Source organism: Ranitomeya variabilis, chromosome 5, assembly GCF_051348905.1.
Source record: "Ranitomeya variabilis isolate aRanVar5 chromosome 5, aRanVar5.hap1, whole genome shotgun sequence".
In the NCBI taxonomy this organism is placed as follows: domain Eukaryota; kingdom Metazoa; phylum Chordata; class Amphibia; order Anura; family Dendrobatidae; genus Ranitomeya; species Ranitomeya variabilis.
This window is the reverse complement of record NC_135236.1, coordinates 263,106,348-263,123,406: the sequence shown is the minus strand read 5'-3', so window position 1 is coordinate 263,123,406 and position 17,059 is coordinate 263,106,348. Positions and strand designations below refer to the sequence as shown.

Genomic DNA, 17,059 nt, shown 5'->3' with positions numbered 1-17,059 from the left:
AATACCACACCATGTCCAGACCACATATTACCACCACATAATGACCTAATACTGCAATAATGATCAGTAATAAAAAAAACACAATACTATCACCATAAGTGCCATTATACACAGGAGATCTGTACTTAGTATGCAGTGTCTGTGTAGGTTATACAGTGATCACTGGTGACATTATACACAGGAGCTCTGTATATAGTATAGAGTGTATAGTGTCAGTGTATAGGTAACACACTGACTCACCAGTGACGTCTCTAGATGAAGTCCTTCATCTTTCATCCAGCACAGACCGCCATCACTTCTTCCAGCCAGGGCTCATCTCTGCAGGAAATAATACAGTTATCTCGAGCTCCGCTTGCAGAACACATTACTTAATTTTTCCCAACTTCTACATTACACCACATGAAGAAAAAGAGGCAACATAGTGTCACTCTACACAGTAACAAGCCTGCCCCCTCATTTAAAACAGTATACTAAAAAAATAAAATAAATACATCACTGCAGTAATAATATCCCTAAATTAGTCCCTATGGTAATAATATTCCCCATCCTGGCCCCTGTGTGTCTCATTCCTGGCTTCAGCCATATGTTCTCCCATCCTGCCCTCATGAGTATCCATTCTGCCTGATATGATCTCCCCATCTGTCTCCATCGTATCCATCCTGCCCCATGATCCAATCCTGCCCCATGATCCTGCACGATCTGTCTCCAATCCTGCCCCCAGTGTCTCCAATCCTGCCCCGTATCTTCATTCTGCCCGGTGTCTCCAGCATTTCTGCCCCCAGTGTCTCCAGCATTTCTGCCCCCAGAGTGTCCAGCATTTCTGCCCCCAGAGTGTCCAGCATTTCTGCCCTCAGTGTCTCCAGCATTCAGCCCGTGTCTCCAGCATTCTGCCCCAAGTGTGTTCAGCATTCAGTCCCCAGGGTCTCCAGCATTTCTGCCCCTAGTGTCTCCAGCATTTCTGCCCTCAGTGTCGCCAGCATTCAGCCCCCAGTGTCTCCAGCATTTCTGCCCCCAGAGTGTCCCGCATTTCTGCCCTCAGTGTCTCCAGTATTCAGCCCCCAGTGTCCAGCATTCAGCCCCCATTGTGTCCAGCATTCAGACCCCAGTGTGTCCAGCATTCAGCCTCCAGTGTCTAGCATTCTGCCCCCAGTGTGTCCAGCATTCAGTCCCCAGTGTGTCCAGCATTCAGCCTCCAGTGTCTAGCATTCTGCCCCCAGTGTGTCCAGCATTCTGTCCCCAGTGTGTCCAGCATTCTGCCCCCAGTGTCCAGCATCTTTGCCCCCATGTGTCCAGCATCTCTGCCCCATCTGTGTCCAGCATCTCTGCCCCAATCTGTGTCCAGCATCTCTGCCCCAATCTGTCCAGCATCTCTGCCCCCATCTGTCCAGCATCTCTGCCCCCATCTGTGTCCAGCATCTCTGCCTCATCTGTTTCCAGCATCTCTGCCCTCATCTGTGTCCAGCATCTCTGTTCCCAGTGTCTCCAGCATTCTGCCCTGGGCCCCCGTATCGCTGCTCTCAATTAAAAAAAAAGCTTCTCACCTGGCCGCGCTCCTGTGGCGAAGCTCCCTCCACGCAGCTGAAGTTTGCACTCGCCGGCGACGTGCGTGCTGCGGCTGACGTCAGCTGCCAGCCTCCGATTGGCTGGCGGCTGTTAACTATTGACGTGCGGGCACAGACCCGCACGTCAATAGCATTAAACTGCCGCAGCGCCGGTAGGGGCCTGGTGAGCAGATGAGATGGGGCCCGATGCAGGCCCCCTCTGCCCACCGTGCCCCATACGCCAGTCAGGGCAGTAATGCCCTGATGGCGGCCGAGGTCAATCTCAGCGGTAGCCCAGGGCCCCCCCACACCACTGGGCCCTGGGCTACCACCCAGATTGACCTAATTATAATCCGCCACTGGTTGCAGTGATAGTTGACTTCGTGGAACTTTCTCCCATCTCCCTACTGCATCTCTGGAGCTCAGCCACAGTGATCTTGGGGTTTTTCTTTACCTCTCTCACCAAGGCTCTTCTCCCACGATTGCTCAGTTTGGCTGGACGGCCATGTTTAGGAAGACTTCTGTTGGTCCCAAACGTATTCCATTTAAGGATTATGGAAGCCACTGCGCTCTTAGGAACCTTGAATACTGCAGAAATTCTGTTGTAACCTTGGCCAAATCTCTGCCCACAATTCTGTCTCTGAGCTCCTTGGCAAGTTCCTTTGACCCTGATTCTCATTTGAACTCTAAGGCTGTGTGCACACTTTGCGGCGTGCTCTGCGGGTTCTCCCGCAGCGGAATTGATAAATCTGCAGGGCAAAACCGCTGCGGTAATCCCTGCAGATTTATCGCGGTTTGTTTTGCGATTTCCGCTGCGGGATTACTCCTATACTATTGATGCTGCATATGCAGCAATATGCAGCATCAATAGTAATGTTAAAAATAATAAAAATTGGTTATACTCACCCTCTGATGTCCGGATCTCCTCGGCGCTGCACGCGGCGCTCCGGTTCCAAAGATACTGTGCCGAGAAGGACCTTCGCGACGTCACCGCAGGTCCTGCTCGCACAGCAACCCTGAGACCGGACAGCCGCGTGCAGCGCTGAGAGGTGAGTATAGCATCATTTTTCATTTTAATTATTTTTTTTTACACTATTTATGCTTCCCAGAGCCTGGAGGAGAGTCTCCTCTCCTCCACCCCGGGTAGCAACCGCACATTATCCGCTTACTTCCCGCATCGTGGGCACAGCCCCATGCGGGAAGTAAGCGGATCAATGCATTTCTATGGGTGCAGAATCGCTGCGATTCTGCACAAAGAAGTGACATGCTGCGGGTTGTAAACAGCTGCGTTTCTGCGCGGTTTTTCCCGCAGCATGTGCACTGTGGTTTGCGGTTTCCATAGGGTTTACATGTTAATGTAAACGCTATGGAAACTGCTGCGGACCCGCAGCATCAAAATCGCCGCGGATCCGCGGTAAAAACTGCAAAGTGTGAACATGGCCTAAGGGGTAACGTTTCTCCTTATGGAGAGTGACATACCAGCTGGCTTGTCAAGGTAAGGAGGCTTATTCGCCGTGCAATGCTCCTCTGGGAAATTAAATATGCAAATGTCCTCTTTTTCTCAGAAGAGGCAATTTGCATATCTCATTTGGACTGACATGCACTGTGAAGTCTTATCTATAGACAGGTGTGTGCCTTTCCAAATCAAGTCCTATCAGTTTAAGTAAACACAGCTGGACTCCAATGAAGGAGTAGAACCATCTCAAGGAGGATCACAAGGAAATGGACAGCATGTGACTTAAATATGAGTGTCTGAACAAAGGGTCTGAATACTTATGACCATGTGATATTTCAGTTTTTCTTTTTTAATATTAAAAAATATCTACATTTGTTTTTTTTTCAGTCAAGATGGGGTGCAGAGTGTACATTAATGTGAAAAAAATGAACTTTTTTAAATTTACCAAATGGCTGCAATTAAACAAAGAGTGAAAAATTTAAAGAGGTCTGAATACTTTCTGTACCCACTGTACATAGCATCCTGTTCTTCAGTCACCTCACTGCTGAGGCCCGTTGTTGGCTGCAGAGGTCAGGTGAAAGGTGCAAAATCAGGGACAGATCTTATGATAGACATTTCCAGTTGCCTGAATGCTGCAGCCTCTGGGACATCATCACTTCCAATTTTGGCCGCCTGTGCTGCATTCACATGGCTACTTTCACACTAGCGTCCTGCACTGCACGTCGCAATGCGTCGTTGTGGATAAAAAACGCATCCTGCAAAGTTGCCCGCAGGATGCATTTTTTCTCCATAGACTTTTATTAGCGACGCATTGCGACACGTCGCAACCGTCGTGCGACGGTTGCGCCGTGTTTTGGCGCACCGCCGCCACAAAAAAAGTTACACGTAACTTTTTTTGTGCGTCGAGTCCACTATTTTCGACCGCGCATGCGTGGCCGAAACTCCGCCCCCTCCTCCCCGGACCTTGCAATGGGGTGGCGGAAGCATCGTAAGACTGCTTCCGCTGCCCACGTCGGGCATTTTTTGCACAGTATGCGTCGGTACGTCGGGCCGACGCAGCGCGACGGCCCCGTACCGACGCTAGTGTGAAAGTAGCCTAAGACTCATTTTACATGCTTTCCAACCGTCCTGTATCCAGCAAGGCAGTCACAGATTAGGGAGTCTGTCCTGCTTTCAGCAGTGTTAACAGTACAAACAATACTGTATACACGGCACTCTTGATACAAGGAGATGAGGAGCCCAGGTAGGGTATCCAGCCCGTAACTTATAGTTTCAAAAAACACTTGGCACTCAGGAAGCGGTTGTGTGTGAGAAAAAAGTTCTGTTTAGTGTGCATCCATTGTTATTGTTAAACGTTTTCGGTCCTGGTGGGGACCTTCGTCAGATCTGGATGATGGAAGGAAGAGGAACCCGTGTCGGCTAGCGTGTGGCTTATGCCATCTGCGTCGCTGCGCCATTCAGCAGTATCTAAGTTTTTCACACACGGTTGCAGCTGAATATAATGGAGGAGCAGGAAGCCGTCAGCTCACTACTCCACCATTCAGAAAATGAGTTCCCCCTGCACTGCCTGAGGCTTAGTGCAAGAGGCATGAACGCATCGCACGGTGGTAAATTTACCATAAATATATGTTCATCTCTGGGTGAAAGCATGTTTAGTAGGGATCCAAAAGAGTCGTCTCTCTATGGCCAGTGGAGCCAAATGATCCAGGTCACCAAAATAAGCAGGACTGCCCATCACTAGCATTGAGGGCACTGCTGGGGCATGAAAGCACACTTCGGAGGCATTATGCTGTATAGGGGCATTAGGCTGAGTGGTTATGATAACGTGTAAGGAATATATCTTTTTTGGGGGGATTAATTTGTGGGGGATACACAGTGGGAGCACTGGGGAGGGGCAGCCTGAGCATTGTGTGTGGGGGGCATCATACTGCTGGGGAGGGGAAGCCTGAGCATTGTGTGAGGGGGGCATCATACTAATGGGGAGGGGAAGCATTGTGTGTGGGGGGCATCATACTGCTAGGGAAGGGCAGCCTGAGCATTGTGTGCAGGGGGCATCACAGTGCTGGGGAGGGGCAGCATTGTGTATGGGGGAAACACAGTGGGGGGCATCATACTGATGGGGAGGCACAGCCTGAGCATTGTGTGTGGGGGGCTCACAGTGCTGGGGAGGGGCAGCATTGTGTGTGGGGGGCTCACAGTGCTGGGGAGGGGCAGCATTGTGTGTGGGGGCTCACAGTGCTGGGGAGGGGCAGCATTGTGTGTGGGTGCATTATACTATGCAGAGACGTCATACTCAGTGGGGGCTATAAAAGTGGCATTACACTGTGTGGGGGCACATAAGGAAGCGGCGGGGTTAGGTGTAAATAATGTCACAGGATGTCTGCCTCTTCCCATCAGAGTTGGGGGCTTGTGTCGGTTTCCTGGTGACCGGAGTCCGCACCCTCCCGTTACGGTCCCGGCTCTCCAGGGGGCGCTATGGAAGCATATACTGGGGTATAGGACACACGTCTGGTCCCAGCTATGGGTGGAGACGATAACAGCAGATACTCGGTGTCACACGTCCCGCTCCTGTCAGCCATGTCCTGTGCCGCCCCCACCACAGCTCGCTGTGTCCCCGTACAGGACCGCACATTTCCCACCCGTGTAGAGGCGGCTGCAGCCCCTGTACGGTCCTGTACGGCCGGCTCCGTGTCCCAGCACTGCCCGCCTCTTCCTGGGTGTGTTCCAGGGTCTCCTCCCAGGTCTCCTCCCTTTCCTTTCTTCTGACAAGTGGAGCCGTTGCGGCTCAGACAGTGGGCCCGGTCCTCCGTGACTCCGCCGTCTCCTGACAGCATCCCAGAGCTGTAGGTCCACTGTCATCCATCATGTCCCGCGGAGCCTGAGCCCTCCCGGTACACGACACCCCGGCCCGCTACACCTCTGTGCCAGCCGCCTCCGGTACCGGTCCTAGTGCACGGAGCTGCAGGTATTAGGGTGTGTGCTGGGGGAGGGGAGACATAACGGTACCGGGGACATGGCGACAGATGCTCAGCCCCTGCCGGTGACCGGACACATCGTGTGAGAATGTCTGCTTGTCCTGCTCCATACAGAGAGGCTTCCTATACACCAGCAGTACAGCTGTGCACCTCCATGTATGGCGACCCCGGTCCTGTCATGTCATGGCTGTGTCCTGTCAGGTTAGATAATGGTACGGCCCGTCACGTTATAGCATATAATGGTACGGCCCGTCACGTTATAGCATATAATGGTACGGCCCGTCACGTTATAGCATATAATGGTACGGCCCGTCACGTTATAGCATATAATGGTACGGCCTGTCACGTTATAGCATATAATGGTACGGCCCGTCACGTTATAGCATATAATGGTACGGCCTGTCACGTTATAGCATATAATGGTACGGCCCGTCACGTTATAGCATATAATGGTACGGCCCGTCACGTTATAGCATATAATGGTACGGCCCGTCACGTAATAGCATCTAATGGTACGGCCTGTCACGTTAGAGCATATAATGGTACGGCCTTTAACGTTATAGCATATAATGGTAGGGCCTGTCACGTTAGCATATAATGGTACGGCCCGTCACGTTATAGCATATAATGGTACGGCCCGTCACGTTATAGCATATAATGGTACGGCCCGTCACGTTAGAGCATATAATGGTACGGCCCGTCACGTTATAGCATATAATGGTACGGCCCGTCACGTAATAGCATCTAATGGTACGGCCTGTCACGTTATAGCATATAATGGTGTGGCCTGTCACGTTATAGCATATAATGGTGCGGCCTGTCACGTTATAGCTTATAATGGTACTTCCTGTCACATAGCATATATAATAATATTATTAATAATAATAATTTTATTTCTATAGCGCAAACATATTCTGCTGCACTTTACATTTTAGAGGGGACTAGTACAGACATTACAGCATAACAATAATCACATAAATCACAGATACAGGAGGAATGAGGGCCCTGCTCACAAGCTACAATCTATGGGGAAATAGGGCAGACACGAGAGGTGGATGGAAACAATTGCTTTCATTGTTCGGACCAGCCATAGTGTAAGGCTCGGGTGTTCATGTAAAGCTGCATAAACCGGTCACCAACCAATATATGTAACAGTACAGACACAGAGGCTATTAAATGTGTAAGGCGTGTGAGAACATGATGCGAGGAACCTTGATTGTGAAGAAAATTTTGAATGGGCCACACAGGGATAGTTAGATAAGTATGGCGAGGCGGTAGGCCAGTCTGAAGAAATGCGTTTTTAGGCCAAGCTTAAAACTGTGGGGATTAATCGAATTGTCCTGGGTAGTGCATTCCAAAGAATTGGTGCACCACGCGAGAAGTCTTGGAGACGGGAGTGGGAGGTTCTGATTATAGAGGATGTTAACCTCAGGTCATTAGCAGAACGGAGGGCACGGGTAGGGTGGTAGACTGAGACCAGGGAGGAGATGTAGGGTGGTGCTGAGCCATGGAGTGCTTTGTGGATGAGGGTAGTACGTTTGTACTGGATTCTGGAGTGGATGGGTAACCAGTGCAATGACTGGCACAAGGTAGAGGCATTGGTGTAACGGTTGGTGAGGAATATGATCCTGGCTGCCGCATTCAGGACAGATTGGAGCGGGGAGAGTTTGGTAAGAGGGAGACTGATTAGTAGAGAGTTACAGTAGTCCAGACGAGCATGAATGAGTGAAACAGTAAAGAGTTTTTACAGACGACGGTACGGCCTGTCATGTTATAGCATACGATGGTATGGCCTCTGTCCTAACATGACAGGCTGTACCATTATACAATATACTGTGACAGGACTGACTGTACGATTACATGTTATAAAATGACAGGCTGTACCATTATTGAATACATTATATAATGATACAGCCTGACCGATTCTAGCATATAATGGTACAGCTGGTGTTCTGTAATTGAGGATCCTGTCTTATTCCATCATATAATGGACAGCTGGTGTTCTGTAAGTGGGGTCCTGTCCTATTCCATCATATAATGGTACAGCTGGTGTTCTGTAATCAGGGTCCTGTCCTATTCCATCATATAATGGTACAGCTGATGTTCTGTAATCGGGGGTCCTGTCTTATTACATCTTATAATGGTACAGCTGGTGTTCTGTAATCAGGGTCCTGTCCTATTCCATGCTGTTGGGGCAGCTGGTGTTCTGTAATCGGGGTCCTGTCCTATTCCATCATATAATGGTACAGCTGGTGTTCTGTAATCGGGGGTCCTGTCCTATTCCATCATATAATGGTACGGCTGGTGTTCTGTAATCGGGGGTCCTGTCCTATTCCATCATATAATGGTGCAGCTGGTGTTCTGTAATCGGGGGTCCTGTCCTATTCCATCCTGTTGGGGCAGCTGGTGTTCTGTAATCGGGGTCCTGTCCTATTCCATCATATAATGGTACAGCTGGTGTTCTGTAATCGGGGGTCCTGTCCTAGTCCATCCTGTTGGGGCAGCTGGTGTTCTGTAATCGGGGTCCTGTCCTATTCCATCATATAATGGTACAGCTGGTGTTCTGTAATCGGGGGTCCTGTCCTATTCCATCCTGTTGGGGCAGCTGGTGTTCTGTAATCGGGGTCCTGTCATATTCCATCATATAATGGTATAGCTGGTGTTCTGTAATCGGGGGTCCTGTCCTATTCAATCATATAATGGTGCAGCTGGTGTTCTGTAATCGGGGGTCCTGTCATATTCCATCATATAATGGTATAGCTGGTGTTCTGTAATCGGGGGTCCTGTCCTATTCCATCATATAGCGGTGCAGCCGGTGTTCTGTAATCGGGGGTCCTGTCCTATTCCATCATATAGCGGTGCAGCCGGTGTTCTGTAATCGGGGGTCCTGTCATATTCCATCATATAATGGTACAGCTGGTGTTCTGTAATCGGGGGTCCTGTCCTATTCCATCATATAGCGGTGCAGCCGGTGTTCTGTAATCGGGGGTCCTGTCATATTCCATCATATAATGGTACAGCTGGTGTTCTGTAATCGGGGGTCCTGTCCTATTCCATCATATAGCGGTGCAGCCGATGTTCTGTAATCGGGGGTTCTGTCATATTCCATCATATAGTGGTGCAGCCGGTGTTCTGTAATCGGGGGTCCTGTCCTATTCCATCATATAGCGGTGCAGCCGGTGTTCTGTAATCGGGGGTCCTGTCCTATTCCATCATATAATGGTACAGCTGGTGTTCTCTAATCGGGGGTCCTGTCCTATTCCATCCTGTTGGGGCAGCCCGTGGGACATTACACTCTGCCAGCATGTGTGTGATAGCAGTGACTGTGATAAGTGATGGAACTTGGTCTCTTCATTAATAATTACCTAAACTCGGGTTATCAACCTGCTGCCTGGACCGTCACCCCGAGATTCTGCATCACATGATGGGCCGCATGTTTCTATTATAAAACTAGGATTATTTTTGCATTATCTTGTGTGGATTTACAATAATGTAACATATGTAAAGGAAGGCAGCCGGACTCTGAATTGTCGTGCCAGTCTGTGCCAGATGTTTGCTACTGGTGATAGACACAGTCCAGCCTGAGCTGTGCCGGATCTGCAGCTTGTCCTCCATTACTTCAGTTTGTGTATTTTGCGGAGTGCGCGGTCATGTTGTTCTGTAGAGACATGGACTAGGGCTCCTTAGTTGGATCAGTAGGGATCTGGATACATAGCGATCAATTAGTGCTGGCATATAGCCATATGATTTCATCTACTATATTGATAAGCTCCTTACAGCAGATCTGTCACCAGATTTCACTGCACAAACTACATATATTATTACGTAGATCTTGTAGACCTGATGAGACTGATCTTCAAACTTTACATGGGGTTTTGTTCATTGAGTCTTATTAGCCATCTATAATAATGTATGCAGTTTATATAGTGAAATCAGGAAACAGATCCACTTTGTTGGGATCGTTTTATTGGTTTGTGCATCGTATGTTTAGAAATGAATGAATTTTGTGCATTAGTCTTGAATACACATGTGAAAGCTGTCATGCCGTCATATTCTGCAAATAATGGCTTCTCCACTGTGCACGATACCTACTTATGTTGTGTGACAATCAGCAGGTCATTAAGGGTGCTGTTGCTGTGGCCTCTAATGATCAGCTCGCTTCTTGAACCTCTGCTGTCCACCATCCCTGTGATCCAGTGCAGACACTGGTGGTCCCTTCAGTCTTTGTTTGCAGGTGGCCAACATAAGACCACTGCATCTAATCTGTGCTGATCCATGGTGCCCTGCTGAATTGAAGAAGCGGGTAGTGATTTTCCCAGGATTTCACAATGAAATGACAATAGAAACTGCTGAAGTCTCTTCTTGTGCCCAAAAATGGGGAATGAAACAGTAAAGACATTTTGCAGGTTTGAAACCTCATAGGTCTGAACTTACTACTGCCTTTTTATAGTCAGATAATTTTTTGTTCTTTTTCCGAGGGTTATTCCCATCTTGTATGGGCACATTTCCAAAGTTCCTATTATTAAAATGTCTTTCAGTTCTTAAGAACGGAGTGATTTTTATTTACTACTCTTTATCAAGGATACCGGCCACCCCTGCAGTGCTTACTAGCTCTTTCCAGTAAAGCTTGCAGGCACTGCCCTCAGGTGGGCTGGGACTACTAGAGGGCACTGTTAGTTCCCGATCCCACCACCTTCAGATACTGCAGCTGCAAAGCTACCACCTCTGCATGCAGCATAGGAGAGGGCACAGTTCGGGCCAGCAGGGCAACATTATTGCTGTCAGTCTTCAGGAGAGCACTGCACCGCACAGCAAGCAGGAGCCCCAGAGGCAGAAAAGTGGTGGGCTCCTGCAGAAAATGGGACATCCTCTTTAATGTAATTAATGATACAAAATCTGAATATAAATTCAGTGCTGGAAGTAAGTACAATTGTGGGTGCCAACCGATCCGTCCATTGCAGAAAGTAATAGGTGCTTGAAGGAACCTTCCCTCTCTTTGGTCCTTTTGAGTTAGATAGTAATTGAGCAATATGCTGAAGAGGTGATCTCAGGTGAACCCAACTCTATAGGGACTTCTTGCTTTGTATACAGCACATAATACCTGTATACAATAACAAAACTCATGTAAGGCACCTGATGACAGACGAGGTTTCACACCCAATGGTGCTATGACCACAACAATGCAAGCAGGAATTCCAAGACCTCACAGGTCCGAGCTGTAGAAAGACACGGAGTTCCTGCCGATCTGCAGTGTGTATGGTGCAGAGCAGTCCTAGACCAGGAAAGCTCTAGAGGGCAAAAACCTCACACCCTGAACACTGCCTGTTTTCAACCATCTAGTGATTTCAGAAAAAGCCAGGAGCACATAGCCTTAGGGCTTGTTCATGTTTCTCACGGATAGCACTCATACTTGTGCTAATGGTTGATTCTGACAAATAAAATGAAATCATTATGAATGAACAGTAGGGCAGTTGTGCCACATTACAGCTCAGCACAACTCTGCGGTTGTAAGGATTTGTAATACACTTCCAGAGTGTGGCCAGTGTGTCAATTTTTGCCATCAGAATTTGGTGAGTTTCATCAGTTTTTCTGATGGAGGATTCCCAAAATTCTCCAGTTTTTCAAAAACTGACAGCACACAGAATTTTTTTTTTTGCGTCTTTGACACAACACTTGGATCAATATTCGACAAGCCCCCAATGTATTTGTGCGGATCACTCAGTCCAAAGGAACAATCGGACTTGTGAACTACCTTATAGGCTACTATAGGTACGATTGCACTAGTACGTGACAAACTGATGGTGAGTGTTCCCCGAGGCTGTATGCGCTCCTGGCTTTTTTCTGAAATCCCAATCGCTGTATGGTCGTAAGCTGGCAGTGCTCAGGGTGGGATGTTTTTACTAAGCTGTGTGAATATACCAACGTAAGTGAGAAGATCTGGCCTGTTATCATATAGTGTATGGCTTCTATAATATTTATACTATAAATTAGTTACATATTATATTACTATAAGCCCTCTGCTATAAGGGCTGGGTGTTTTCCTCATTTATGTATGTCTCCTGACACACAACAGTAGTGACCATTGACTTTGCCACTATTATGCTTTTATGTATTTCATTTAAAGAAGTATTCCAAAAGCCACAATGTGGTCTAATCAAAGTTACATTTTCCCACGAACAACAAAGCTAATTTTAATCAATAGATCTTGGAATAATACTTTCCAAAATTGGATATGTTTAAATAAAATGTTCCTGTGCTGAGATAATCTTATACATGTGCCCCTGCTGTGTACTGTGTAATGGCTGTGTCTGACCGTACAGGAACATGGTCTGATCACACCACAGCACCTGGGCAGGGGTGGGGGGGGAGGAAAGAGAGACTATACCGGTAGCACAGCACAAGATCACAGCTGATACTCTGTGAGGTAAAACACTTCTCTGCCTGTTTTTAAACAATGTTTTACTTCAAAGAAAGAATCAGCTGTGATCTCTTGCTATAATGTCTGTATGGTTTTTTTTTTCCTCATCTTCCCCCTCCCCCCTCACCCAGGTGCTGTGGTATGATCAGACCCTGTCCCTGTACGGTCAGACACAGCCATTACACAGTACACAGCAGGGACACATTTATAAGATTATCTCAGCACAGGAACATTTTATTTAAACACATCCAATTGTGGAACTTATTATTATTCCAACATCTAGTGATTAAAATGAACTTTTATTCGTGGGGAAAACCCCTTTAATCATTTGGACTAATATAACTCATTGTTAAAGGGGTTGTGCGGTCAAAGCAAGTAATCACTTATTCTGGTCAAACATTTTTCTGTGCACTGTTTGCTCCCGCACAGTAATCTGTAAGCCCCTTTTTTCCTTTTCCATAATTTGTTGCCATTTACATGCTGCATGTGGGTTTTCACATCATTGTCTGATAGTTGGTTTCCAGCACAGCTCAACTGTCCTGCACAAAGGATCACTGATCACTGGCGGATCGTGATGCAGAAGCCACCTTTCTCACTGTAGAATGGTCAAAACTTTTGTGGTTGCCTTAAATATACTGTAGCTTGTGTTGATGCTGTGTTCTAGTTCTTGCAGTACAAAGTCTGGTAATTTCCAAGAGTTTGGCCATGTGTCTCCTATGTTTCCTAAAGGAGGACACATTGCCTAACACATTGTTATTAATGAAATAGTAAAGATATAGCTTTCTTCTCATGAACCCCCGCACCAGCACCACCCCTGTGACTGAACGCCGCCGGTGGGGGGAATACATGTAATTTTCCCCCGGCAGCGTCGGCTAAGTGCAGGCTCTGGCAGTTAATAACACTACTAACCTGCAAGTTGATAGCGTTTTTTCTGGTGACAGGTTCCCTTTCATTTATGTGGCGTGATGGAGCGGGCTCTGTACAGAATCCGTCTCCTTCTTTGGCAACTGTCAGTATAGTCCATTCTTCCTTAGTGGAAGGAGTCTTCTTGGCTATATTATTAAGGCTTGAGCACGCAATAACAGCACTCATTAGTTGGTCATGCACAATACTAAGCACTTTGAACTCCAAATGGCACCATAATATCTTGGTAAATGACATATAATTTCTTTTTTTTTTTTTTTGTAGTTGTGTTTTTAACAGCTTAATCAGAGGGTGAGCAGTCATAAGACCAGAGCTGTCACCACGCCTACCCTTTTTATTTTAGGTAAAACACTCCCACAATTTTTTTTTTTACCCTTTAAACCTGTCTACAAATATATGTACTTTATTGCAAGTGCAATAAAATACTCCCTGATCACAGTCTTCCCCCGGTTTTCAGTGCTGCTCTGGTCCTCTTCTCATTCACATGACTTCATTTCCAGCTTGTCGGATCACATCGGGGTTTGTGTGTGGATCTGCAGTTGCTATTACAATTTAAGTCTGTAGAGTGTCCGAACAAGGATTCCTAGACTAACGTTGTAAAAGTGTTTTCTGGTTCAAACATAAAAACCCCAGTGTGATCTGGCAAGTTGGAATTGAAGTCATGTGAGTCAGAAGAGGACTGGATTGGTGCTGGATAGCGGTGAAGATGGCGATTGGTGAGTATTTTATTGCACTTATTCTACACTACCCACGTATTTAGACAAGTTTAGCTGATAAAAAATGTATTGGGGTGCTTCTTTATTTCTTGCCTTTCTTATGAAATAACAGTTCTGGTGAATATTATAACTCTGCCCACTGTTACTGATCCCTACTGTTAATTCTATAGGAGTACACCATATTGAAAAGGGAATGGCGGCACCCAGTTGTCAATTTTTGTACATTTTTAGAAGATTAACAGATGAATTTCTCAAAAATTATCCATCTTCCATATGTAGTACTAGTACGATCTATTGTTTAAATCAGATTTTTGTGTTACTTGTATTTTTAAAAAAAATTTATTTGCAGTGTTTTTTTTCACATCTTACTCTTTATTGAATATAAATAAAATAGAAATCTTGCAATTTTTATACTGAACACTGGTGTTTTGTTAAACTTTTACTTCTTGGCTTCATGAAAAACATAAATTAGCCATAATGAACTGTGTATCATTACAAAAACACCTCTGCAGCTCTCATCCCATGGCACTGTTGGGTCAGCTTGTTTCTGTCTTTCTCCTTCCCACTAAACTGTCTAAGCCTTAGGATTGGTGTTGTAGAGGTGTTCGCAGTGACACACATCTCTGCTCTCCTCTCCTCCCCTACTTGTAATAGCTGGAGATGTCAGCAGCAAGATCAGTGAGGAGAACAGGGCTGTGTGTCATTACATGTCTGACATGGTGAAAGCTGGGTCTGACATTAGGAGTTGTGTTCTTCTGAATCCTCCATACTTACATGATGCCTGCTAGTAACCATCCCACAGAGACGAATCTCTTCTAATTCCCCCTTCATTTTTAGCAGAAAATTAGAATCTAAACTTTACAAGCTAATATCTGTGCAACACAGATGAGTGGCTCTGCAGCCACTGTTCCATGATGTGGTCAGTTTTGCGTGTTAAATCTGGTGATAGGGCCTCATTAAACAATACGTGATTTTCGGAGGGGCGTGGCCAGCGCTACTACCGTGAAGACGTTAGGACAGTGAGCTCCCACCTCAGGTGGCCTATGTTAGCGATTAAAATAAGCCTATGCACCGGACTTCAACAACCAAAGCTTTTGGAACTTCTGTGGAGCCAGTAGCTACATTACAGAAATGTATAAAGCCAGGAAAACCACTCCAAAAGCGGGAAACTCTGTTCGGCCTGGCCCAGTCCGGAGACTCCAAGATGGCGCCGACCTAGTCACGAAGAAGAAGAACTCAGGCGCAGAAAGAGGAAGTCCCTCCTCCCCACTGCAGTCTCAGACTAAAAGACATGCAGATTTCAAAGCCAAAAGCAAAAGAGAGACAGATCGGGAGAAGCGCGAGGACTATAAAACTAAGGCAAGTACCTTTAAAGTCCAGAAAATAAGCAGCCCGAGCTTTAGCCTGAGTTCCCACGAGAAGTGCGCCGGTCACGAGTCCTGCCAGCACGGCAGTGGCAATCCCGAATTCTCCACAAGCTCCCCTCGCTGTACGGCGAAATCCCCGAGGGAGCAGCCGATTCCCAGTGCCAAGGGCAGCGGGGAATCCCCCCATAGGAGCGCCGAGATGCTGAGGGACAAAATGACCGTTTCCCAGGCTAAAATCATCAGCCCGGTGCGGGCTGCTCACTCCCGCCCGGGATCGCGCGGTCGTTCATGCGATCGTTCGAGGTCCCGGGAGATAAATGCTTATACATCATATAGTGACATTGGGAGCGGTCTCGCACGCGTTCTCCGCTCTTCAGCCAAGAAGACTGTGCCCATTTTATCTGAGCACCTACGGAACCTGCCTAGCTCTCTCCTATCCCCGATCAGAGCCTCATCCTCCTGCCCAAATGTGTCCTTAATCTCAGATTTGCCGCTTTCGCCCGTATCAGCGGTTACAGCGGCATTAAATCTGCAAACTCCTACATCCATTAAACATCATGAGGAACTATTAGAATGCAATAAAGACATGCCAATCCTCTCCTCTAATGACACTTCCCCACAAACTAAGTCACCCAATTCCTCCCCCTCGACCAATGCACAATCCAATTCGGATTTGCTAAAAGCGTTATACGCAGTGGATGCCTCCTCAGCTAATGCCTCAGAGAAATTTATTAAAGACATGATTTGTATACTAGCGCAATCCTTCCAAGATAAACTCTCTTCAGATAGACAAGCCCTACAAAAAAATATAGATGATCTGGGTGACAGAGTGGATCACCTGGAAAAGAAAATGGGCGAATTGGTCACGTCTCATAATCTACTTATAGACTCTCATTATGCTCTAGAAGAAGAGGTAGTCTTCCTCAAATCCAGACAAATAGAGCATGAAGATAGGAGCCGCAGAAATAACCTTAAATTTCGTGGAATTCCTGAAAGCATAAAAGACAAAGATCTAAATGACCATACTGTCAATATACTGAAAACTATACTTCCGCGTGCCTCTGGAGAAGATCTGCTAATCGAGAGAATTCATCGTCTCCCAAAATCAAAATATGCCCCGGAAAGAGCCCCACGAGACGTGATAGCCTTTTTTCACTATTTTACTGTAAAAGAAGAGATCCTGAAAAGAAGCAGACAAGCCCCACTGTCTAAACCATACGAGAGAGTTAAAATTTTTGCAGACTTCTCCAGGGCCACTCTACAAAAAAGAAGAGATTTATTCAGCGTAACAGACCACCTAAGAAAGAATAAGGTCCTATACAGATGGGGATTTCCCACAAAACTTTTAGTAATGAGAGACGGTGTTACCTTCGCCCTTACAGATGCCAAAAATGCAGAGAGATTTATACAGGACCTTGGCTTACCCCCCCTTCAGGGCCCTGACCGTAGAGAAAATACTAGGGAGCCTGCAAAACATCTCTCCACGGTGCATAACTTTCGTAGGGTATAATTCAATACATAGGCCATCCTGATCACTTGGCCAATTTGTTACCCCCACTTGCTAAATGAGCTGTAGCTCTCTTAGCCCCACACTCTTTAGTGTGCTTCTTCAGTTCTATATTAGTTTCTATGCGTTTATTAATGTTTATTTCTATGCAGGTC

The 17,059-nt window shown here is 46.8% G+C and overlaps 1 protein-coding gene across 6 annotated transcripts in view; it reads left to right on the top strand.

Annotated features, from left to right (window-relative positions):
• The first annotated feature begins 5,762 nt into the window (after window positions 1-5,762).
• The window catches only part of HERC1 (HECT and RLD domain containing E3 ubiquitin protein ligase family member 1), a 194,301-nt gene continuing 183,004 nt past the window's right edge, over window positions 5,763-17,059 (top strand). For all 6 annotated transcript variants that reach the window (XM_077264201.1, XM_077264204.1, XM_077264203.1 and 3 more), the window contains exon 1: window positions 5,763-5,962. The gene's annotated coding sequence lies outside the window, so the exon portion shown is untranslated. The remainder of the gene's footprint in view (window positions 5,963-17,059) is intronic.